We start from the raw sequence: 25,373 nt of genomic DNA, 5'->3' as shown, positions 1-25,373 counted from the left end.
AGTTATGGCAAAGAAATCTATGTGGAACGCATTTTCAGTCTTGTGGTCAAAGGGGAAATAAACTAAGGCGAGCTTGGAAAAATTTGAAGAGCTGAATATAACGAAATCTTGAAAAAGCAACTACAGGCGTACACTAAGGGACCAGTCTTTATTTATCAACGGTAGGGGAAATGAAGGGGGAATCAGTCGTCGCCAACAGAGTATAAAAATAGAACTGTAGAAAATTGACAGCCGATTGACTTTTAATGAGGGGGACTCATGCAAATATGAAAATGACTATTTATCGCCGAGGGGGGCCGGGGAGGGGGGAGGCAGAGGATTTGGTGGACCACGTAGGGGTGAACAGAAACGGAGGGGGATCAGTCGTCGCTAACAGAGATTAAAAATAGAACTGTAGAAAATTGAAAGACGATTAATTTTTAATGAGGGGCACTCATGCAAATATGAAAATGACTACTTATCGCCGAGAGGGTGGGGGGGGGGGGGCAGGGGGAGCGATTATCTAAGGAAATCACGTGGTGTTCAGCAGAAGCGGAGGGGGGGGGTAAGTATCGCCGACAGAGTATAAAGATAGAACTGAAGAAAATTGACAGCCGATTAAGTGCGAATGAATGGGGATCATAAGAATATGACAATGACAATGAGCCTTATCGCTGAAGTCCGTCATCAGTCGTGCCTGGTCTGAAACAAGCTCAAAGAAAAGCATTTGAAGCCTTTTGAAGCAGTCAGTGTTGACGTTACACTAAGACCTGCGATTCAAACCCACTATAAAAGTATATATATATATTTTTTACCAATTGTTTTGAACTATTTAATGTACTACTTGCAAGTCACAAATGGATGGATTCAATTATTTACCTGAACTACCCCATCGAGTCTCTGGTGTCTTGTAAGCCACAATATTGCACCGTTAAAAAGACAGAATTGCTAAAATAACGTTATTTGAATACGTTTGCAATAAACTGCATGAAAACGTGGATTTGCATGCATAATTACCGATAATTATGTGGTGGACGATACATAATTAATATCCCGGGGAACTGAAATTGTTTTGAAACTTCCAAACTTTTCAGGAATTCATCTTTCTTTCAAAAACTGAACTGTTCATTTGACTTCTTGTTTCTACTTATAGCAAGTATTTGTGCTTTTTCATCTCTTTTTCGTTCAATATGTTCAGTGCCTGCGTAACATGACGTTATTGTCATTGTTGGTTATTTAAAAACTAGCGATCTTTATCAATTACAGAAAATTCAAATGAAACACGTAGGATGAAATATTTTTAATTCACAAAGAAATTGTGACTGGTAATACGACTGAAGCTGAGGAATACCATTCATTCAGAAATAGATATTAGTAAAGGACGTATTTCCGAGGAAGTGAAAAGAGTGCGCATGCTTACAAGAAGCTAAAGCTTGGTACGTGGCGTTTCGATACATAAATTTCTCACCAACACAGATTTTTCTATGCTGCCGCATTTAACAAACCAGATCTCACAGACCGCCCAAAACTAATGTGGGGTTTTGTTTAAAAATACATATTTATGTCCTGATGCTTTGCCGTAGGTGAACTTTCCATTGCAAATCTAGCTCTTTTTAAATTATTTAGGCTAAAAGGTGAATTTCACATACAGTTCATGTTTCTTTTCATGTTTCGTGTAACAGTCATATCATGTAATATCTAAATTTTTCAAACTTCTCAGATTGAGCCTGGGCTACTTGTTGTGTCAAACTTACCAAATACGTCAACATGTTCAGATCTTTTTAGAAGAATAAGACAACCATCAGCCTTGCATGTTACGATTTATGTACTTTTATTCATGGACGGGGAGCTGTTTATAACCGTTTTCCTTAGGCACTCGGGTGAATCATACACGAGGGCCAGATGACAGCTCTTTATAATAAACTAGCACAAACATATTTCATGCATCAAGTAATAATACAAACTATCACTGGATCAAACACAATTCTTACCCTGATTCTACTAGTTTGATCAAAATGAAGGATCGATTTCTGTCGCTTGGCCGTGGAAGGTCTGTGTACGAGACTAATTCTGCCCTCGCCTCCACCCCTCTCCCCCTCTCCCACCTTAGCCATTGAAGAAGTCCGATATTTTTATTATTTTGAAGATTTAACTGAATTCTTTTCGAATGTCATTTATTGCGGAGTAGGTGGACGCCACACCACCAAAAATTCCAACAGCTATGAGTTCATACAAAAAACCTTAATATGAAGAGGAATATTACGTTCAATTCTCAAATAAAACAAACAGGGAAATACAAAGGTCAATGCAGTTATTGTGGATCCTCCAATAAGAGACAGAATGGGACCAAACTTTGGGATGAGTTCGCCAATGCCAAGAATAAAACACATGATGGCGGTGCGAAGGAGGCACCGTTTGACACTAAATCCTGTTGGAAAAGAAGACCGAAAAATGACTTAAGTTAGCGTAGGTGTCTTACATTAAAACGCTGTGTAGGTGGGGGGTTTTATGAAAGCAAGACTCCGATAAGGAAAACAGTTTTACACGAAAGAAGAAAGAAAAAAAAGCTCGTATTTCGCGCTTGGATATATAAGCGTAGCTGTGAACCCTAGAGCTATCTTGATCACATTCCTTGTAAAATATTAGATTCTATGTTGTTTTACGGAATAGGTAGACGTCCATCGCAACCCTTGCTTCCCGCTGAATTAATGAGATTAACCCTGGGTGTATTTAAACCAACCTTGAGGTATGCTCAAAAACTCCTCAAAAGACTGCGATACTGGGTTTATCACAATAACAAAGCTGAACAGCAGGTGAAGTGTGATCAGTACAAGCACTATGTCTAACATAACAGCAGCCGCGTCATGTCCTTCGTATTTCACGCTTTCGAGAATGTTCGATGTGATGTTCTTGCCGTAAGCCACAAAACCGAGGATTGAGACAGGCAGATACATGCTTACGACACCAACATACGCCCAGAACACAGAAATTGGAAACTTGGAGCATTTTTTCATGTCTGTCTGAATCGTTGGAAAGGTTGAAGCACCACCAAATGAAAATAATATGGTTCCGAAAGCTAAAAGAAAAGGAGAAATTAAAAGAACTCAGCAGCATTGAGGAATGAATATAAGGTTCACTTAAGATAAAACCTACCATCCTCATTTTTCCTGCGAAATTTTAGCCACGCAGTGGATAGCTCTTACTAACGATTAAAATGTTAACATTTCGCGGCACATTCTAGTAAAAAAGTCTTGTCATTTTTTTATTACACTGGATAATCTTGTAAGTTGACTTGGCCACACCGAGACCATTGGCAGCCTCTGTTCAGAAATGGATCACAGATGCAGTCAAAACGTGATAAGAAAAAACAAAAGAGCACATGAAGCGCAGCCGGTTGTGTCACTGATGTTTTTACCACATTTTGATGTCTTCTGTGATCTATTATTGTACAGACCCACAGCAACGTAGAATCGATTTTCTAATTGTAGAGATGACGAAAGGTTGTTAATAATGACGCCATCTACGCGTTTGTCTTCCAACAGAACATAAGTACTACCAATAAAATGCTTGTATAATTCAGCTTATCGTATAATTTTATATGAGTAGTATATATAATTATATATGATAATAAGTCCACTTAAGAAAACACACCTGAAAAGAAACTCTCGAAGCTTACACTAGGTTGTTCAACAGTATTCAAATCAGACAGCATATCCAATGCGATGCACACGCAGATCATCAAACAAGCCATAGCTGTTGCTACACTAGCACTGACAGCGATCCCTCAGAAGTGCTTGGGCGTTCCCAGCCACGAGTATGGCAGCAGAACAGCAAAACAAATCACGAGCCAAATACGCAATTCGCCGGTTTTCCCAACATCAGCCACGTGCAGATTGACAAGATTTGCCAAGTTTCCCGCCGCCAGGATCAAAAACACTACACACACCCCTAGTCATAATATCAAAACAGTAACGTCAGATAAAACCTAAACATCTCATTGTCCAAGCGTGGATGTTTGTTCCAGATGTAAAAATATTAGTTTCGGAGCCTTATCAAAGACATCGAGGTTGACCAATGTTTCTCATGGTATTGATGCGAAGCTATGTTTTGCTGCACGAAAGTTGAAAAAGAGGATTTAACTCATATTTACCTTTTGATTTACTACCCTTTACAAAAGTGATGGAACCCAGCATTTTTGCTCTCAGGAGAACGTAAGATAAGTGCCATAAGGCAGCACCACCTCCGTTTGAACCCCTTAAATCTAAAGATGTGACAGGCAATTTTCTTTCTCAGCTGTCACACATTTCTATGCATAAAATTAGTTAAGAGGATTTAGTTTTTCGATCATATTCTCTAACCAATCAGCGAAAGTACTCCTATGTTTCAAGGAGATTTTTCATGTCAAGGAAACACTCCTGAAAGTCAGAGGGAACTGTTTTGAGTAAGTGTGGAAGATTTCAGGCACGGCCAGAATAATGATGAAAGAAAAGGATGGGGCGAAATATTAGCTATAGACTTAATACAATTGAAAGCACAACTGTTATTTCTTTCCTTTGAGACTTGTAGTGCAGAATGAACCTCTTTCGCCAAAATGCAAACGCCGTATAGGGTTAGGGGGTGGGGAAGTAAAGGGATATTGACCGCGATGATATACCTGACATTTGCCCCACAAGACACTGGTATACCTTAAAATCGGCCTGATTGTGACGCCGTGAAGGCACATCAGAACGATCTTTCGTAGCAGTCACCTGCATTTTAGTGAATGACACTGGATTCTTTAGAGATTATCAACCTGCTTATAAGTTGTCCTGTAGGGATGATGAGCACAAAAACGTCGGTGATTTCTTTTTCGCGCGGGATGCTTATGCAAATAACGTCACAACCTCGGTCCTGTTTCTCAGGGAGGAGAGGTCCTGGGAACGAAGCAAAGCAGAGTTCAAAATGGCTATTTGATTGCGAAACCTGATATGAATTGTCTCACACGACTCTTTAAGTAAGTAACATATTTAGAAGTGGGAACCCAAAAGCAATTTTTAGAAAATTCACTTGGGGCATTAGACTCAAAAATAATCGAGCAAGCAGACGTCATCTTCGTGAATCACATCATGTAAAATAGAGTAAATACTCAAGGCTTAGGTGGAGGAAACACTTTAAAAACTCACTGCCTCGCATGTATGTATTATAATAAAGCAATTATTGATTGATGACCCTGCAGCGAAGGATGATGCATGTGTTCAGTCCCTTGGAAGCGTCTCCTGTTGCTCCCTAAAAGTTTCCTGGCACCCGCTTCCGTGTTCAATTTCTAAATTTAAAAATCTCTAGTTAATCAATAAGCATTTCATTTCAATGTTATTTTCAGTACTGTATCGATCAGTGTGATGTTGATGCAGACAGTCACAGCCAATGATGCTCATCTTCCATAAGCATTTTCTCCGATTGCTGGGTACGGGGACCGTACGTGTTCGTTGTACTCGCTATGCCTCTTAAGAAGAGTCGCCCACGATCTCCCAAGAACCGTTCCACATGATAGACAATTTGACAGCGTAACTTGTTTTCGTCACGCAATCTTCATAAATTACATGTATTTGACAAGTGCCTGATAAGTGCTTGAAATTAACACAATCTTTTCTGTTGACAGGAGAATGACTTTGACACAAGAGATTGGAATGAGAGATGTTTTGATACCACTGGAATGCGTAATCCATTTGAACTCAGAGCTGAAGATCTCCCAGAGCAGCCCAACTACTTCACTTGTGCCTTCAGAAAAGACAAACTTGACAAGTACGTTTTCTTTGTTAACCATCAGGATTATGGTTTACAAATGGTTATGGTTAGCCGTGATGATTTCTTCAAAAGTGCTCAGCGAAGCAGAATTGTAAGTGATTCCTGTAACACAGGATGTTTACTTTGAACTCAACTTTATCATTACAACATTACAAGTCTGATAGTTTTACAGTCATGTATGTCTTGTAGTACCTGCTATGGTAGGTCTTCTACTCACTGAACAATGACCAAATGTTACATTCATCCTTTGCCTAATTTATAAAATAGTATACTCAGGTAACACATCGATATATATCTCAGACAGAGATGGCAAAACAAATAGAAGTACAGTAAATATTGATGTTCAATTGCAAGCACGTTCACAGAATTTTGACAAGAACACAGTATGGTGAGAAGAGGAATCAGATTGGTAAAAATGAAGCAATCTTAATCAAAACTATACTTTATGTGAATGACTAGCATTAAAAATTTGGGGCCCTTTACATTAGGAAGAGAAATATATTTTTGTCAGTCATTGAACAATAAGAATATTGCCACCTACAGGGAATTTAAAGGTACATGTCAGTTTTCTCTGATAACAGCAAGACTCTTTGAAGTATTCTCTTTTGTATTACTTTTAATTATTGATGTCAGCTTATTAAACTGATTTTGCAGTATATCATGTATCACATTGTGTATGGTGTGATCAGAAACTTATACCTAACATAATGTAGGTGCATATCCTTGTCATTTATGTATCTTTGTAATATGATATTAGGCATTGGATGCTTAATTGGCAATGGATCTTACGCTGCAGCTTATCCCTTACACGAGGTAAAAAATTAATTGCAAGTTTTGTTTTGTTTTGTTTTTTTGTCTTCAGTATAACAACTCCTTACTGTGAAACTTAAAAAGTGTCCAAGAAATTTACTATGGTATAATTTGATGGATCACTGCAATTTACAATGATTTCTCTTGGTTTAAAAAATGAGCAGTTCCTGAATGATATTCCTTTAGAAGAGAATATCATAGGCTTTGAAACTTCTCAGAATTTAGAGTGACTGAAAACAGAGACTTGAAGGGCAGTGGTGTACAAATTTAAGGGCCCTCATATTTGCACATGATTATTAAGTTGAAGGCCCAAGAATGCTGACATACAGTTAAATCATACAAAACTTAAAATTAAAAACCTTATCTCCTGTCAGGAATTAAATGGACATGAAAAAGCCAAACAAAGCTATATAGGTCATGGTTCATTTTTTGTAAGTGCACTCTATCTGGTTGAATGATCCCATGCAAGGGACTGGCCAGAGGAAAAGGTAACATACTGCATCAGTTTTCTCAGAGTGATTTGGAGTCTAATAATGATATTTTCCTTGAATCAAAAATTATGTCAGGTTGCTTGAACAGGATTCAGCCAAATGTTGGCAAAGTTAGCCAACTGTGTTTTCTTGTCATTTATTTCAGAAAGTACAGTAAGGCATTCTCGTGAGATCAAAATTTTAGAATGAAAATTTAATACAAAGAAGGAATAACAACTACATGTCCATATGTTTAGTCAAGTGAGAGTTGGACAATGGATGTCTTGATCCAGGGAACATTAAGCTTGTTGTACATGGGGAGCTATTCATACTGATACATGTACATTGTACATGTATATAATAGTAATAGGACTAAGAGGAGTCCAATTCAGGCTGTAATTATACAAGTGATTGACAAAATCAGATGATTGCACTGTGAAGGCATCTGTTGTACCTTTTCATCTAAAAAAAAAACAACAGTTAAAGGGGCAAAATGTGAGACAACAGCATGCACATGTGACACCTTCTTTCCTCTTACACAGGCATGGTGTGTTAATTGCCCTATTACACTGTCCAATTACAAGCATGATGTGTACACTGTCCTATTAGTGCTCAAACTGAGCTGGAAAACTCAAGAATTTTGTTATAGTTTTGATCAATGAAACCAGGGATTTTGAATAGCAACAAAGCATAATTGTACTTCAGGCCAATTTTCAGGGTATGCTTTTTGTTCATGACCATCAAAATAATTCAATCAGACTTGAACACAACATGTATGAAAATCATGTTGTCTTAATCATATCTAGGACAACTGTGTGGTTGTCAGTTGCTCATAACACACACAAAAGTAATTTTTTTAGCATTTTGAAACATGTTCTTTTACCTTTAGGTGTTGATGTTACAAATTAAAGAGTTGCATTTGATTTTTTTTTACTGAAGAGAGGTAAAAGAGATGGATTTGGCATATGATGAGCACATTGTAATTTATAATTACTTTATCAGGGAATTTGACATGTAGAGATCTATACATTGCAAAAATTACCACAATAATGCATGGAATAACTTGATACCGGACCATCATTTTTGTATTTTACAAAGGTTGATGTAGGACACTTATGAAATAGATCAATCCAATGATCCTCCAAGACCTGAAAATGCCAGACAGGTAATTTTTTTATTATTATTTTTAAATTAATAGACCTTGTAAGGTTAATTAGTTTTGTGTATGTTGTTTCCTGTTAAGTTTACAGTGTACATTGTGTATGTACAACTCGGACCTAATAAACTCCTAAACAAATCTATGGTATGCAGTCATTTCGTACCCATAGTTGTTTTGTACTCATTCATTTTATACTCAAGCTGGGTACAAAATGACTCAACTAACTGGGTATGACATGACTGTGGGTGTGAAACAATCAGTAACCCAATCTATGCCATCCTATTACCATCTCTTCAACTTACACTTCATCAGTTTTGTAAACTTCTTTCAAAGCTGATTTGTCATTCAAGCTACAGTACATGTAACCTTTTTTTCAAAGATGTAAACATCAATTCTCCATCCAGTCTGCCAAAGAGCTTTTACAGTTTATATAATCAAACAATACTTTGTCCCCTGAAGTTTTTTCTTTCTTCTTATCACATTTCTGCTTTTAGATGTTTTAAGGTAAATTCCTATTTTGTAGGAACTTGTAAGAGGAAAATTAGAGTCGAACAAGTCAAATCACCAAAGAAAACTTTGTTTGCTTGTTTGTTTTTTCATTGAATTTTCTCCTTCCCAAATATTTTTACTTCTACCCCTACTCTTGATATTCTTCTCAAGCTTGTGTTCAGATATATCAGACTTGAAACTTTTGATAGCTTTTCTCAATATTTTCTTTTAAGTGCAGTTATAAATTTTTCTATTGCATTGTTTTTTCCAGTTTTACAGTTGGTAATCAATGATAGTTTTATTTGTGGGTTGTTGCTATTTCAGTTGTTGTTTGACATCTGGGTTAAAGCACATCGCTGGTACAAAATGCAACCATTGGATCATATCAGGTAAAATCACTTACACAGGACTGTTTAACTCAAGGTGTGTGCATCATTTTTTGTTGTTAATAGTTGTTTTGGTTGATTATTCATTAATTTTGTTGCAGAGATTACTTTGGAGAGAAAATTGGAATCTACTTTGCTTGGTTAGGCAAATATAATTGATGACTTCAAATTTCATGTGCACTCTGATTGAAGTAAGTTATTGTTTCAGCTGTTTAATCATGGCTGCATATAATTTTTATTTTTGAAAGAACACATATTAAAGGCTATGACTGTATTCTAGTCAGCCAGTGAGACTCAAGGACATTGCACAATGCATGAAGTTTGGATGTCAATGAGGAAAACAGTGTCATGAAACAAATGTTACTCTCTTGACTGTTTGACAGGTTTCTACACATGGATGTTGCTCCCAGCAGCCATCATGGGCCTTGTTTGTGTGATTTATGGACTTGTCAGACAGGAGTCTTACATTCCTGTGTAAGTGATGAGTTTGGCAAGGCCTATATGTGCATTCTATCATATGCAAAGGTCTTATATTGATATCATCCGTGAAATGGGCTCATTGAGGACTGGGAATCTTAAAGTACTATATAAAGTTGTCGTGAAATGGAACAAAAGAAAAATATACTTGGTGATACATTCACATGTGCTATTTTACATAACTTTCACTATAATGTGCATCCAGTGTTTACTATTACTGCCAGTGGTAAGCGTTAACAGTATTGCAATCAGTGGTTTTATACTGAAAAAACGCAAGTCAGAGAACGAACTTTTTTTTTTTGTGTGTAAACGTGGCTTTCAGACACATAAAACCAACTGTATGTATGTATCTTTTACTTTAGGAAAGACATCTGTGATACGTCTAAGAACTTTCCCATGTGCCCTCGCTGTGACAAACGCTGTCCATACTGGCCTTTATCGGACACATGCATCTATTCAAAGGTGACTTAAAGAACATTTTCACCTCTTACTTCAAGTTCCTTCTTTTCTTCTTCCTCGACTTCTTTGCTAAACTTCTTTAAAGGTCGCTATTTGGCGACTTAACCAAATTTGCCATTCTCTTCACAGTCAACCATACAATTCCTATATTGTTTGTTCAGAGAATTTAGTATTGGAACAACTAGTTATCCCCAAATTGATATTTTTCTTTATTATTATCACTTATCTGGTTGATATTATATTGATATTGTAAGGAAAAATTCTGTCTTGGTCACTCATGGGAGTTAAAGCGTTAAAATCACGAAATGTTTGCCAGAAATGGAGAAAGAAAGGAAGAAAGCAGAGAAAGAAATTTTGTGCAACATTGAATTTAAGCACCACAGTTTCTTCCTGCTGACCATGATGACCAAATGACCCCAGTGTGAGGCCCTGTGTCCCATTAATAATTGATGTTGCCCTTTGTTAAAGGGGCTACACGTAGCATAAACCATGAATTTGGAGACAATTCATAGTGATTAACACATTATTTTGCTGGGAAATATTCATCTTTGTAGTTCGTTTTTCAGAAGTTATCTATCCAGTTTTATCGTCTACATGTACTTAAATGCCCTCTTTGATTCTCTTCAGGTGGCTTACGTTTTTGACAATGAGTTTACTGTGATTTTTGCCATTTTTATGTCGATTTGGGGTGAGACGTTTTTTTTTATTTTTAAGAATAATTGCTTGTGTAATAAACTGTGTCAGACATCGAGGTTCTATTGTTGACAGCTGTAAAGCTGTGTGTGGTCGTTATATTGAGTTGTTGGGCGAGATGATTCACTCTGAGAATGCTTCTCTCCACCAGGGAGTATATACTTATTGGCAACGCTGAATAGTCAAAGAAACTTGACAGAATGTTTGGGCAACTTGTACTGAACCATCCCGTTCAAGAGTTGAAAAAATAGCTAATGGATTGATTACCGAACATTTCATAAATAGGATCATTTTGTCTGTGACTTTCACAGAAAGGAAACTTTGATTTTCTTTCAGGGTCGTAATGTTAATGCAATACTTTGCTGATGATCATGTGTGTATTTGTTACACAGCCACCATGTTTCTTGAGTTTTGGAAGAGGCGGCAGGCAGAGATTGCTTACGAATGGGATCTATTGGGATATGAGGACGAAGAGGTACGACATTTAATTAATCAATCAATGTATTTATTTATGACTTTTGTTAATTATTTGTAAGAAGGCAAAGATTAGGCTTGGCAAGGTAAGCTTATGCCGTTTAGGATTTATCCAGGAACAAAAAACCACACTACTTACTTCTCCGTGTCGATTTTTCTTTAATTTTGTGAACGGTGCTTTAAATGTAAACGTTTTTGTTGATCTTGTTGCATGTTATAAGCAATTAATATTAATCTCACGAATCTCTGAACTGTGTTCGTTTGAACTCGAGGTACAGTTTATTACTTAAAAAGACTCGCAAAAACTTGACCGTCAGTCCTGTTCAGTGTGTTTTTCATTTGACCATCTTTCCATAAATGTACAAACTCCAATTCATTATTCTGTTTTAGGAACAACCTCCTCCGAGTACGAGGCAGTAGCGATGGAGACCCGTTTGAACCCCATCACGAAAGTGGAAGAACCTTTCATATCGCTTGGGAGGAAAGTGCCCAGATTTATTTGTAGTTTCAGTTTCATCATCTTCATGGTAAGAACTGGATAATGTTTAATAAGGCTCAATGTGATTTTGGCCAGGTTTAAACCGAGATAATGCAGCAGTTTCACCAGCGCCTCCCAACGGCATCGATGTGCATTACTACCTTACTGCTTTGTTTCCTTCCTTCCTTCCTTCCTTCCTTCCCTCCCTCCCTTCCTCGCCCTCTCCCTCTTTTGGGTGAGTGTCCATTCCGTGCACCGGTTTGTTGGTGTTGCGTTGACAGGTGCCTAGAGGTTGGCTGCGGCTTGATTGCTGGGAGATTGCTTCCCTCCTATGGTGTCAACTGTTCGCATCCACCCACCAACCCACCACCTTGATACTATTGGGCGTCGCTACTCGGACGAGGCGAAACGCTCATATTACTGCAACAATTTGACCTTTTCAAATCTAGATTTACCTGAATTCTGTGGCCCTGGCGTCTTTTACAAGCTAGTTATAACCGACAGAAAAACTGGCTTTTGGTCACCGGTATGGCTCGTAGTGTTTTAGTAAAGAGTATAAGAGGTGCAACAGCGAAGCTCTGAATTTTGATCTATAGTATTATGGTCTTTGTATCGCAGCTGGTGCTTGTCGTCATCGCCGTGTTTGCTGTTGTAGTATACCGTGTTGCAGTATACGCGGTGTTAGCCGCAAGCAGCGACTACAACATGGGAGCTGTAAACATGGCCACGTCCGGCACTGCAGCTCTCCTAAATCTCATTACCATCATGCTCCTCAACAAGGTACCCGCATAAACTTATCTTATTCTATGGAGACGGTACACAACTAGTAACCATCTTGAGGTAAATTTTTGTTGTCTGCCCTCTCATGTAGATGTTCGTTTGCGACTGTTATACAGCGATGGTTCCTACTTTAATGTGCAGATATTAGTTAACCCTTTAACTCCCAGAAGTGATGAACATGTAACCTCTCAATCAGATCTTGGGAGTTAGAGGGTTAACAGTAGAAGTTCAGCGGATGGTTTTACACCTTGGTTTTATATCATTTAGTGTGATCCTCTGGTGACTTCTTTTTGTTAATTACGTTATTTTATCTCCAGGTTTACGAAAAACTTGCTGAGATTTTGACACGATGGGGTACGTATGTAGAAAATGAATTCAGTAAACTTCATTCATGCTTTAAGCTATTGACCACTTTACTGATATTGAATCATCAGTGCATCCGATCTTTCAACCGACCTTAACCGTACTACTGTACTCGTGCACATTGTGGTCATTACACATTACATTTTAAATTCAAAATTAGTAGCCGAATCCTTCCGTACCTCTAAACTGCATTGGCATGCGGCGTCGAAAGCTAACAAAGTAGGAGGCAATGAGGATAGGGTTAAATTCATCATCTGTTTTTATTTCAGAGATGCCTCGCACCCAGACGGAGCTTGAAGACATCTTTTCATTTAAGATATACCTTTTCCAGTTTGTGAACTTCTATTCGTCACTCTTTTATCTTGCGTTTTTTAAACTCAGGTGAGTTTATGTCATGAGTAACAATGGGAAAAAAGTTACTTAGAGTTCTCCTAAGAAAGAAAACTCAAAATCGTAGACATTTTCGATTGTCTGGGATGACTGACGACAAATCGGTTAAATCGAGAGCGCTTTTTTTTTTACTGACGCAACCCAGATTTTTGCGATGATCCGCGATTACTGAAGGTTAATGAAAACTCCTATTTTGAACTGTCGTTAGTTTTAATTTGCTACCATTCCTTGGCTCCTGTAGCCCCGAGTCCCAAATGAAGTGGTGTCTGTTCTATTTTTCGCCAACCATCAGACAATCGGAATGTCTACGATTTCGAGTTTCATTAATTAGAAAACTCTGGAATCATCGAGAAATATTGAAATCCCCGACTATCTATCCCGCCAGCCTTAAGTGTAATTGTTTTTCTCACGATTTAGGCTCTTCGAATGACATCAGGATCGTGATCTTCCCTCACCCATTTGCTGTTGCACGGTTCTGCTGTTGTCTTGTTTCTTTGTGATGCTGTGTTGTGATACTGACGATCAAAAACAACAACAGGAGAGCCGTGTTACAGCGAATCTTCGAAATGCGCTAAGCTGTTGAGAAACAACCCACCACATTGGAGCATAATGCTTCAGAAGGTGACTCGTATACACTCGACCTCATCACCTAAAGAAAACTTGCATTAAGCCATTGAAACGTCGCGATTCACATCAAAAGTAAAAACATCTTCAGAAAAATAGTTTTACATAATTACCAGTAGGAACTTTTACCTATTTACATAGAAGCGTTAAACACATTAAACATTGTTTGGCATCACAGCGGTAGAATGAACGTATTGAATCATATTTTGAGAATATTTTCAACTGAAAATTATAAGTTATCTGTTTAGGGTGAGACAAAATTTTTTATGCATAATTTTAAAAATGGTACTGAACAGACCTACGGGGACAACAATTTTCGTCCCTCTGGAAGAAAGAACTGCGCTGACAAAAAAAATGTTTGTTTTCAGCCCTGGAAGGCCAGCAGAATTTAACAGGATATTTGGTTTTCGACAAGAAGAGGTAAGAAAAAGTATTCGATATGTAAAGCTTTTTTTTGTGACAGTTTAGGGTATTTAAAGCTGCATTGGGTTGATCAGACGGTACTGTCGTCAAAAATTTGCAAGAAAAGGAAGGGAAGATCGTCTTTAGACATTGTTTGTAATTGAAGTAAATAATGTTTTTCGCCTTTGGTCCCATTAGTTGGACCAGTTTAAAAAGGACACGTTTGATTAGAATTTATATCGTAAGGGTGTATGTGATGTTCGTTAAATTTGACAATGCAAGGTTTGCCGACTTGGAAATAGTTGCTTTAACAATTTGACTCTTATTTTTGACTTTTTTACCTCCTTTGGACAATATTAGTTCATCTCAATCAAAAAATAGAAAGTAAAATAAGGCATAAAAGTAACTGAAAATATCTTTCAAACATAGAGCAGTTGTAAAGGAGAATTCTGAGTTCATTTTTATGTTGTTCTGGCAGTGTAATCCGGCAGGTTGTTTATTTGAGCTCTTGGTCTAGCTGGCAGTTATCATGGTTGGAAAGCAGATCTTCAATAATTTTATTGAAATAATCGTCCCGTAAGTAGCCCGTAAAGAGATGAGGTACATTTTTAACGTTCCCGCTTTTTGAGACTTCATTGGACTTAAGGCAGGTTTTAGAAAATTACACATTTATGGACATTTACGTATTCTAATGTAATAACAGTTTACTGTTAACTAGGAGTATTTACGTTGTGCTCGATATACTTGGACAGTTTTGCAATACGACATACATATAGGTGTAATAGCTTATTGGAGAAGCACATTTATAGCGTAAGCGAAACACAGGTATAGTAATCAGAAAACCGGAATCGCTGAAAAAAAAAATTAGGGAATGTATTTGTATAGGTAATCACATGATTTCGAGTGCAATTTGGAATAAATAAGCACGAGTAAATTTTTTCAAAGACTAACAAAATTGCACGAGCCTGTAGGGCGAGTGCAATTTGTGGTCTTTGAAAAAATTAACAAGTGCTTATTTATTCCAAATTGCACGAGAAAAATCATGGGATTACGTGTTAATAATAGACATGAAAAAATACGAGATGGCTTATCATAATTAAGCAGAAGCAAAGCGCGCGCATCAAGAGCAAAAATAATTTATTCAAACCGTGCGTTCGGTCAAAACAACAATGTACGATCAAAACAATAATATGCGATGATATCTTCACATCTTTAAGGCGCAAAAAAGTTCAAAGTTGGGCTAAACAGTTCAAGGAATTGTTCAGTCTGTGTCCGAATCACTTTCGATGAAATGGAATCGTCGTTTTCGAGGTTTAACCATGTTTGTTTTTAATTTCGGCGTTGGATCGCTCGAGCAAAGTGTTAAGCTGGGTCGGCGCGTAATTTTTTATTTCCTTGGCAATTCTCTTCTCTAAAAACCACTTTTTTCAGACCGAAACCAAAAACAGTGCTTTTTACAGTGTTTTGGTTGTCTGAGCTGTTTTCAGCTGCGGTGGCGAAAGAAAACCTACTTAAAAAGCAGGCCATTGTTTCGCTCGCAAATTTTCAAATTTTGTTGCGACATCGAAGGTTCTCATTTGATTGGCTATCTATGAGTTTCTTTGATTATTGACCAATCAGAATGTTTGATTTGTTACTTTCTTTGCACTGAATTAACCCTCTTCTGCACTGAATGAACTCTCTTCTGCACTGAATTGCCTGAAAACTGCATTTATCTTGACCAATCAGAACTGAGAAATTTTTCCATGTAAATTATTATTGTGGGAAAATGCTCCAAACACATTTTACAGTGAAATAATACTTTTAATTGTTTAGTCCTGTAAAACAGTATTTCACAGGCCAAGTCACTCATTCTGTGAACGTTTTGGATTAATAATATTTTGACTCAAATTTCAAATGAGAGGGATGATCATTTGGGTAAGCACTCCTATTATTTCTTCTTCATCATCATCATCATCATCATCATCATCATCATCACCACCACCACCACCACCACAACCATCATCATCATCATCATCATCATCATCATCATCATCATCATCATCTTCATTAATATTATTATTATTATTATTGCTGTAGTTGATATCGTCACCATTATTATTATAATAATTATTATTATTATTATAATTATTATTATTATTATTATTATCACTATGGTCTCTTTTATTCCTGAAAATAGAGGATATTACATGGCCGCGCGAAGATAATTAATTCTGTTCGAGTGTTGGGAAATATTTCACGAGTGAGCGAAAAGAACGAGAGAAATATTTTTCAACGCGTGAAGAGAAATTTCGTAGCTCCAAGCGGCCTTGTAATAGTATAATCATAGTATCGGTATTGTTTCCACGTGTAAAGAGAAACATGTTATCTTCACGTATGAAGATATCATGCTTTCGCGCGAAAACTCACTTGGTATTTGACTGAGGTTTATATTATTATTATAATTATTTTGCACAGAAAGCTTCAGAACTGGTGGAGACGCCGTCAGAATATTGAAACCCCCGACTTGACCGAATACACACGTTGGGAACTGGACTATGACTTGACTCAGTATCCCGTGCACGGGTTGTTTTATGAATACCTTGAGATGGGTAAGAACTGCGCAGCTTGTACGGTTAAGCGAAGGAGATGGTTGAGATTTTACTGGTTAATTGAACTCTGTTTTGTTTTTTTGTTTTTTGTTTTTTTTGTTTTTGTTTTTTCCAGTGATCCAGTATGGCTTTGTGACACTATTTGTGGCCGCCTTTCCACTTGGACCGTTCTTTGCCCTCATCAATAACTTGTTGGAAATTCGTCTTGATGCTTACAAGTTTATCGTGGTTTTTCAGCGCCCAATGGCAGCTCGTGCGCAGGATATAGGTATGCGTTATATACAAAAAGAGGGCCGATTATTTTTGTTGGTCTTAAACATTTTTTATTAATTGAAATTCTATTTAGGAACTACCGAATAGAACACTTGAAAAAAAAAACCTTTTGTTTTCACAGGAATTTGGTACGCAATCTTGAAAGGCGTTACGAAGATCTCTGTGGTCGTAAATGTAAGAATCTATTTAACAAAGTTGTGCGTTTTTGAATATTATTTCTTTAAGGATTGAAATTGAAAGAAAATCATTAAAAAAAAAAAGGAAAATAAACAGAGAAAAATTACTTGGGCGACAGATTCAGTTACAAACACAGTTGTTTTTTCCCCCAATTTTATCGAATAAAGAAAAAATTTATGAGACAGTTTTTCCCATGTTCAAGCAAAAAAGGTTGGTCCTGACTTAAATCAAATAACAATAATATAGTCAAATTTGGTCACCTGATGGTAGTTATTGACCTGTAAGAGCTAAAACTGAAGGATTTCCTACTAGGATGAGATATTTCATGGCTTTGGTAACTTGCAGATTCAAGCGGACAGACAATGATTTAGCGTGTTCTACAAGGACCGCTCATTTTGCTTGAAAACAGTTTGTATTCAAAAGAACTTGAGCAATAGTATTGCTTCATTAATCGTACGTGCTGCATGCTGCGGTTCGAGTCACTTTAGTTGAAGGAAGCATACTTGAATAATTTGAATCAGCGATTTAAAGAGCAGAATACAGCAGAGAGTTATCTCTTTGTTCTACCTGTTGTCAAAGGTGAAAAACATGTCGTACTCGGCGTTTTGATTTAAAACCAAAGAGAACTTATTGTAAGGAAAGCCACAATGTATAATCACGGTAACTTGTTTTTTTCTTACCCTTTTTGTTAGGGCTTTGTGATTGCCTTTGTTTCCGAATTCGTTCCCACAAGCGATTGGATAAAGAAGCAGGATTATTGTGAGTATAATTGCGTCCTGGTTTTTGGCTGGTTTTTGTGGTGACCCTCCCAGGGACTTATGCTCGGCTTCTTGCCGTAACCTGGGGTAAGCCAGTCTTTGGTTGTTTTCCAATCTTGGATTGGATTGGCTTTCTTCTTGGCTTTTTGGCCTGTTGAGTTTGGCGTTTTGTCATCTCACAGGTCTTTTGCCGGTTTTTGGTCACCCATCCATTTTTGGGTTTTTGCTGTTTTTCGCCATGGTTTTGGAGTGCGTTAAGACGTGTGTGATTCATGCGTCTGAGATGGTGGCAAGTTATGAAAAGGCTCGTGTGATTGAGCTCCTTAGGGAGTGCTTGGATTTTGAAGAGCTTTCTGCCATTCAGTTTTGCCCCAGGGGCTTGATACGTGTTACTTTTAAGGACGCCGCGGATAAGGAGGATTTCGTGCGTGTTGGTTCGCTAACGTTAGATGGGCACGTTCTCAGCGTGACCTCTTCAGACAAGCCGCATTCGTTTGTTTACGTGCATTATTTTCCCGTCGAGGGTGATGATGCTTTGATTCGTGATGAGCTGGGTAAATATGGTGAGGTTATTAATATCAAACATCAAAGTTTTTCGGATATCCCGGGCCTTCTCACTGGGTCACGCGTTCTCACGATGGTGTTGTCGGATCCAGTTCCTGCTGAGTTTTGTATTGACGACTACCCTGTGCGCGTCTGGTATAGAGGTATCCCTCCGTTTTGTCAGATTTGTAAGATCAGTGGTCATAAGGCGGCGGATTGCCAGTTTAACGGAAAGTGTAGGAAGTGTGGCTCCCCCGACCACAAGACGCATGCGTGCACCCGGCCGTGGGGTCAGCCTGCTGTGCCAATGGAGGTTGCAGTCCCTGTAGTGGTGCCTGGCCCCCCTGAGACTGTTGTGCCGGCTGTCTCTGATAGTTCTGCCATTTTGGATGAAGCGGTTGTGGAAGATGAGACTGCTGTCGCTGTAGTTACGGAAGATGTAGCTGTGGTTAAGGACGATGAGGTTACGGTGGTGGATGTTCCTGTTGCCGAGGAGGTGCAGGCCCCCTCGGCTCCTGTCTCAGTTCTTCCGGTAGCGGTCCCTGGCCCCTGTGGTTCTCCTGTTGGGTCCTCTCCGGCTGTCTCTACAGTCCCTGCCCTCTCGCGCGTTGCTTCATCTAGTACTTTCACCCCCGAATTTCGTAGGGAGTTTCTTTCGGGATATCGTGATTTTTTGTGTGAGTCGTCCGGGGATGCTGCTGTAGTTTTTTCGTATAAGAACAGTAAGGTGTGCAGGGTTTGCCCTGCAGACGATTCGGAGGAGGTCCGTATAACTTTTGAAAGTGGGGAGTCTTCGGTAGTGCATTCGAATCTTGTTCGTATTGCCAGAGCGGATACTAGTAAAAATGTGTCTGAGGAGGAGTTCGCTCAGATTATTCTGAAAGCTAAAGACGACCCATCCTATCGGATTTCCTTTAGGGGGTCTATTGTGGATTTGGTTGGGCCCACTGAGCACAGTAATGTCTTGTGGGTGGGGTTTACGGACCATACTGGGCCACAGTCCCGCAGGCTGCCTGCGTGGGCTTTAAGTGTGTTCAAAGGTGATAGCTCTGGTGCTAGTGACGGTAATGTAAACAAGTCCTCCTCTACGGTTGATGACGATATTATCAACGTTTCTCGGAACAACTCTCGTTCTGTGGTTCCTACGGCTGCTGTGCTTGCCGCCGAGTTGCTTAAACGTTCTACCCCTCCTTCTGTTCTGGGGGTCCCGAAATGTAGAAAGAAATTGTAGTTAATATTAGTTCCTTTGTAAACAACAATATCTAAGTTTAGTAAATAATATTGTAAATAATAGAAAGAAATTGTAGTTAATATCAGTAATAATAGTATCTAAGTCCTGAACTGTAGTTTAGTAAATAATGTAAATAATATTGTAAATAATAGTTTTTTGTTTCCGTTTTGTTGAGAGCGGGCGTGTTCAATTTTTGGTGTGAGTGTGTTCAATGTTTGCGAGGTGGGGTTCGATTCCCCAACGAAGTTGGTGTCTGGTGGCCCTCGGTTTATGGTGGACCCAACCCTAAGGCATCGCACTTTCAGCCATGGGTTGGATTAGGTCTGTAGATCGGCAGGCATTGCACCGCCCTCACGGGAGCCTGGCCGTTCACCTTAAATACAAAAAACAATCGCCCCAAGGAACCCCCACACTGGGCAGACCTTAGAAGAAGCGGTTACTGAGGAGCTCGTCAAACCTTCAGTTGAAGAGAAACAGCCTAAACCGACGCAGCCAAAGGATGCAATATCGGGCAACGCCCATCGAGGGAAAGTAATCGGCGATCGCACTGTTTTGGAGGAGACGGAAGAAACCGGATCATAGAGCGGAAATGGACAAGATACTCTAACCTAGGATAACAACAGCCCACCAGACAGTCCTGAACTGGAACCTAGGCCTAAATGACAGAGACATCCACTAACAGTTCTGACGTACAACACACTTGGCAATCCCACATATGAGACCCAAGCTGCTGTACACGTCATAGCCGCCAACACTGTTTCTGGAAGTCAATTACCTCAGTGCGGTACTCCTCATCTTCATTGGAGAACAGGTTTACCAACTGTACAGCAGTTCCAGCTACCCTCATAACCACCTTTGTCCCAGTATCCAGTAATCCTTGGATACCCGGGAACGTACCTGCAGTATTCATCCATGCCTAAACCTGTGCTCCACCTGTACAGCAGTTCCAGCTTCACCCATACCCACCTTTGTCCTAGTATCCAATAATCCTTGGCTACCCAAGAACGTACCTGCAGTATCCATCCATGCCTAAACCTGTGTTCCAGCCAATTAACCAGTTCCTTAACTCACAGGTTTGAGTTATCGAAAGACAACAGTATTAATGTCTTTTTTGCCATCCGTTCGACCAGGATACATTGCACAAACTCTACTCAGTGTGTTTGCGCCCTGTTTAATACGTCAAGTCTCCGACACGTTTCTGCCAAACTTCATACCATCTATGCGAACCTAATGTGATCAAAGTTAAGGGACTTTAAAAAAAGGACCTACTATAATGGTATGCGGCACTCTTACTTTTTCTAATTGTTCTTTATTATTTCGAGGACTCATTAGTCTATTTTGATAAACCGTTCGGTAATAAACGAATACCTGGACGAGTACTAAGCTTCCTTTATTCACAATGGTTTCCAAGTTGGTCAGAGCTTTCTTTAAATTTCACTCTCATAAGATGTGTCCACTTCTCGATAGAAATGATACGACCACTTTTTCGAGTTAAATGGAGGCTATTTTCCCAAACAACACAGCATGTGCTTGTCGTATCTAATTCCTCTAAAGCCATAATGATTTTGATCGCTCTATCAGATTCATGGCATCGGTTATTGCACTTCCCGTGTTCAGATTGGGTCACTCAATTTACTAAAGTGTTGCTTGCTGAATTCTTTTTCTCACTTTTCCGCTTGGTTCCACGAAACAAAAAACTTGTTCAAAAGGCTGTGCACAACTTCATTGCTTCAGTTGTCGATGACCTAAAACTCCAACGTGATTGAATGCTTGTCTAAGAAGTATTCCACTTCCTCTCGTATTCTTGAAAACTTCTTGGATTTTAAATTGTTGAATTCATTTGAAAATAGTTAGAACAGGCTGTGTAAATTGATTAGCATTGGATTTTGATTCAGTTCCGGTCACATAGCAACACCTCCTTTTTATGATTTTTTTTTCTTTTTTCAGTTTTGATAATTGAAAGAAGCAGTGAATTCAGTTTATTTTAAATTTTAAGAAAAGATTTAGAGTGAAAACAAATTAAGTAAGCGACCACAGCAAAATTTATAAGCGTTTTATTTGACCGAAGCTATAATTCCATTTGTTTTGGTTGGATACGTGACCGGTCACAGCTAGCTCGGCGCTACGACCTTCTTTGTTTTTTACCATCCTAAAAGACCCTTTTCACGTGACGTCACAGTTAATTTACGCCATGTTGGTGCACATTTAAGTCTCGTGTTTCAGTCATTACTATATGCAAACACGGTCCAAATTGATAGTTCAGAAATTCGAAAAGAATTAAATGAATGGCGTCTACTGAAAAAATTGCCATTCCTTCGTCTGATCCAGACCATGTCGTCCAAATTCCTCTGTTTGATTACGTTAAAAGTCAGAGAGCGTTATCCGAAAGAACATCTCGACTATCAGAATCGATCCTGTTTTGATAGGTGGGAAACGCTTCGAGCCTGATTGCTTACCGTCGGTGGAATCGACTCATTTGCTCTGCTATTTTGTTTTCAAGACGAGCTATTATGCGCAAAAAACCTTCCGCAGTCTTGAGGCCTACAATCAAATCTGGATTATTACCGCAAGGGATTGGACAATAAACTGCGCTGATTGTTTGGGATGCAGGGCAGGCCTCACCGAATCATGTTTGCTCATAGCTAGTGTTCTATTTTACCTTGAGGCCTGGACAAAGGTCGATAGAAAGCTTTCCTATACGCAGCTTAAGTGCCCTTTGGTACTTCCCAGTTCCGCAAACAAGGTGGAATACTCTCGTGTCCGCGATATGAACTTTAAATCCGCTAAGAAAATGCAAGCTGACCTTGATGAAACGATAGAGAATCTCAATGAGGGACTTCGGGTTTCTGAGAACTCGGAAGTCTTCTCTGGAAGTTGCGTTCAAAAACCGGAGGTGCCAGCGCCGACGCAAGTGGAAATGGAAAGTTTGACCTCAGCAAATGCAAAACAAAGCCTGTGTTGCTGAGCTTGGTGCCCCCTGCTGATTCGACATCGAAGGAAATGTCAATAACCTTTACTCCTGGTTCATCAATTATTTGTTTTTTGGACTCGATTTCTTCCCGTAGCTGCCTTTCACGTTCTCCTGCGACACGTTTCAGCTTACGACCTCTGGCTCTCTCGTCTCGCTTGGCAGCAACTTCAAGATAGGCTTGAAGCTTTTCGAAAGAAACACATTACTGATGACCTAGATTTTGGGTCGGAAGCAAACCTGGATCGTAACGATCCCATAGTTTAGCCGCTTTTCCGGAGATAAAAAGTTTACCAGAGACCCTGCCGTGGAAAGTTTCCGTACTTCTTCTCATCGACTAGTAATAATTGAAGGTATTCTTGCCATATTAATTCCTTTATCACGACCACTTCGGGTCCCTGCATCTTTACCGTCAGTTTAGCTGCCAGTTCCTTCGAACAAAATACTACAAACAGTTGGTCATGCGAGTTAAAAAAAAAAAAAACTAGATCATCCGGGTCTTCCAAATCGGTATTACTCTCCATAAAAATACCTGTGTGGTAGCCGCCCAAGGGAAGACCTTTGCCCCTCGAGCAACGCTTCTCTCGTGCTCTCCAAACCTTCTGCGTGTATTCATACTTCGATACATGCACAATTGCCATCAAAAACGTTGCCCGTGAAGAAGGAGAATGTTGAATAAATATGTTGGATTTAGAGCAAACCTAAGAATCCATCAAACACAATGTTGAGGGAGGCATTTCAAGTGTATGTGGTTGTACATGCTCCTCCAACATAATGTTGGACATACATAACTGATCAGGACTAGAGTATACAGTTGTGACTCAGACGTAACTATCTCTTATTTGGCTGAGCTCAGTGTTCACCTTTAATTCCTCAATTTCCATCTGATCATGTCGATGATCTTTAAAATAAAGAAATTTACATCCAGCTCCCAGGCAGAATAGAAGAGAGAGTCTCTGCCAGAACTCAAACCCGCACCTTTCTATCCCAGGTCCAACGCGCCAAACATTAGCCATAATAACGATATTCGTTGATTTTAGCTTTCGTTTGCAATCAAGGAAAGATTTAGAATTGCCCCTGTTTCTGATTTTATCCAGCCTTGTGAATAACCGCATTATACGTGGAGGCAAAGAGTGCTACCCACAATTTCTGCAGCCGAGTCAGTTTATCAGAAATATTTGGTGGTAGTTCTTTTAATTCATTGCCCTTTAACCACATGTGATAAAGGATGTCGATGGCAGGTTACCAATAACAATGACATATGGTATTGAAACTTTTTCCATTTTCTCTCAGTATCATCATTTTTTCCTAGCTGATTTGCATGAAGCATATTTTGCTATAACAGGACAAAGTTTCCTTCTACTGGAAAGCCCTTTACATGTTTTATCCTTCCCTATGATCTGCTCACCCACTGTTTTCTAATGATACAATACTTTCTTTCCGTATAGCACGTTGGTTTTGTCGATCTCACGATTGCGTTTCTACCTAATTTATGCACAGCTCATTCAAGGTAATTTAGGGTAGACGTAAGAGCATTCATGACGATTACAACGAATAAAGGGAAATACAATTTTGTATTAAATATCTACCTAATTTATTTGATTGCATTGTTCATGTTACATTTAGCTGCCAACTCTGATCTGCCAACTCGATAATAATGTGAATCAACCTTATTTGGCCCTTTGATAACAAAACCGAAGAAAATAAACAAAACAAAACAAAAATGCAAAATACTTGTTTTCGCATCTATCAATTAATCAGTTGCTATATAGTTACAGTTCAGTTAAGCTGGTCAGGTTGTCAAATATTCCCTCTGGCAACGTTTGGAGCTCATTGTTCGAGACGGCACTATAGTTGGGTTAAAAAGAAGAAAAAAATCAGAAGTCCAGATTAAAGCAGTCTATTCTCTCTTCAACATTGGGTAGACCAGCTTCTTCTTGGTTGTGATCGATTCTAAAAGCTGCAGCTTTTCATATATTACCCGCATGTTAAGTTACGATTAATGTTCTTGCTTCTACTCATTATTCCAATACTTATTTCAAGGATTACTCTGTTGTTTATTGTCAGGCTTGAAAAACAGGTAAGCATAAACAAGTACAATTTATTTGAATTAATTGTCATCAGATTTCCTTACGATAATGGCCATCTCACTAAAATTTGCCACGCTCTCGACTCTAACTGTCTCTCAGTCGGTAGTAGCGACCAAGCACTATTCGGTAGCACGAGTTTGATTCCAGTCGCTGCACCAATATTTGTCAAGGCTTCTTTTTTGAAATTTCTATAGACGCACGGTCAACTTGCAAGGATCCTACCGTCAGTTATTTATCATCCATCGGTCAAAGTTTAATTCTTTTCATCTAATTATGCGCAATGAATAGACCGCTCAGTAAATTCAGTCCTACATAAGGCTAAAAAAAGCAACCGACATGTTACTTTTCTTTGATGATACTGATCAGCTCTCACTCATAGGATAAATAATAAGTTTACTATACAATACTTAATAATTTTTAATAAGGTTAAAATTTAAAATGCTTATGTAGTGAGAGAGAAACAACAAAAAACGCCATACGAAACGTATCTGTCGAGCAATGTGGCAGCTTGTTTAACTAAAATGT

General features: G+C 38.8%; 2 pseudogenes across 2 annotated transcripts; one reads left to right on the top strand and one right to left on the bottom strand.

Annotated features, from left to right (window-relative positions):
* Positions 1-2,096: 2,096 nt before the first annotated feature.
* Positions 2,097-4,733, bottom strand: LOC149049825 (uncharacterized; annotated as a pseudogene). The gene is made up of 5 exons (XR_016182317.1): positions 4,634-4,733; positions 4,130-4,240; positions 3,631-3,927; positions 2,720-3,055; positions 2,097-2,407 (listed from the first exon to the last, which is right to left on the bottom strand). The product of XR_016182317.1 is annotated as an uncharacterized LOC149049825 (transcript).
* An 8-nt stretch (positions 4,734-4,741) lies between these two features.
* Positions 4,742-19,790, top strand: LOC149049824 (anoctamin-7-like; annotated as a pseudogene). Its single transcript, XR_016182314.1, has 22 exons — positions 4,742-4,816; positions 5,618-5,854; positions 6,118-6,172; positions 6,521-6,576; positions 8,152-8,208; positions 9,016-9,080; positions 9,179-9,222; positions 9,461-9,551; positions 9,917-10,016; positions 10,641-10,701; positions 11,099-11,181; positions 11,571-11,707; positions 12,277-12,438; positions 12,756-12,792; positions 13,071-13,182; positions 14,184-14,235; positions 14,696-14,793; positions 16,675-16,808; positions 16,924-17,076; positions 17,203-17,255; positions 17,951-18,017; positions 18,199-19,790. The product of XR_016182314.1 is annotated as an anoctamin-7-like (transcript).
* Positions 19,791-25,373: the final 5,583 nt, after the last annotated feature.

This window comes from Pocillopora damicornis, chromosome 2, assembly GCF_964200805.1.
Source record: "Pocillopora damicornis chromosome 2, jaPocDami1.2, whole genome shotgun sequence".
Classification (NCBI taxonomy): domain Eukaryota; kingdom Metazoa; phylum Cnidaria; class Anthozoa; order Scleractinia; family Pocilloporidae; genus Pocillopora; species Pocillopora damicornis.
Note: the sequence above shows the minus strand (reverse complement) of the source record. Positions and strands in the feature narration are given on the sequence as shown.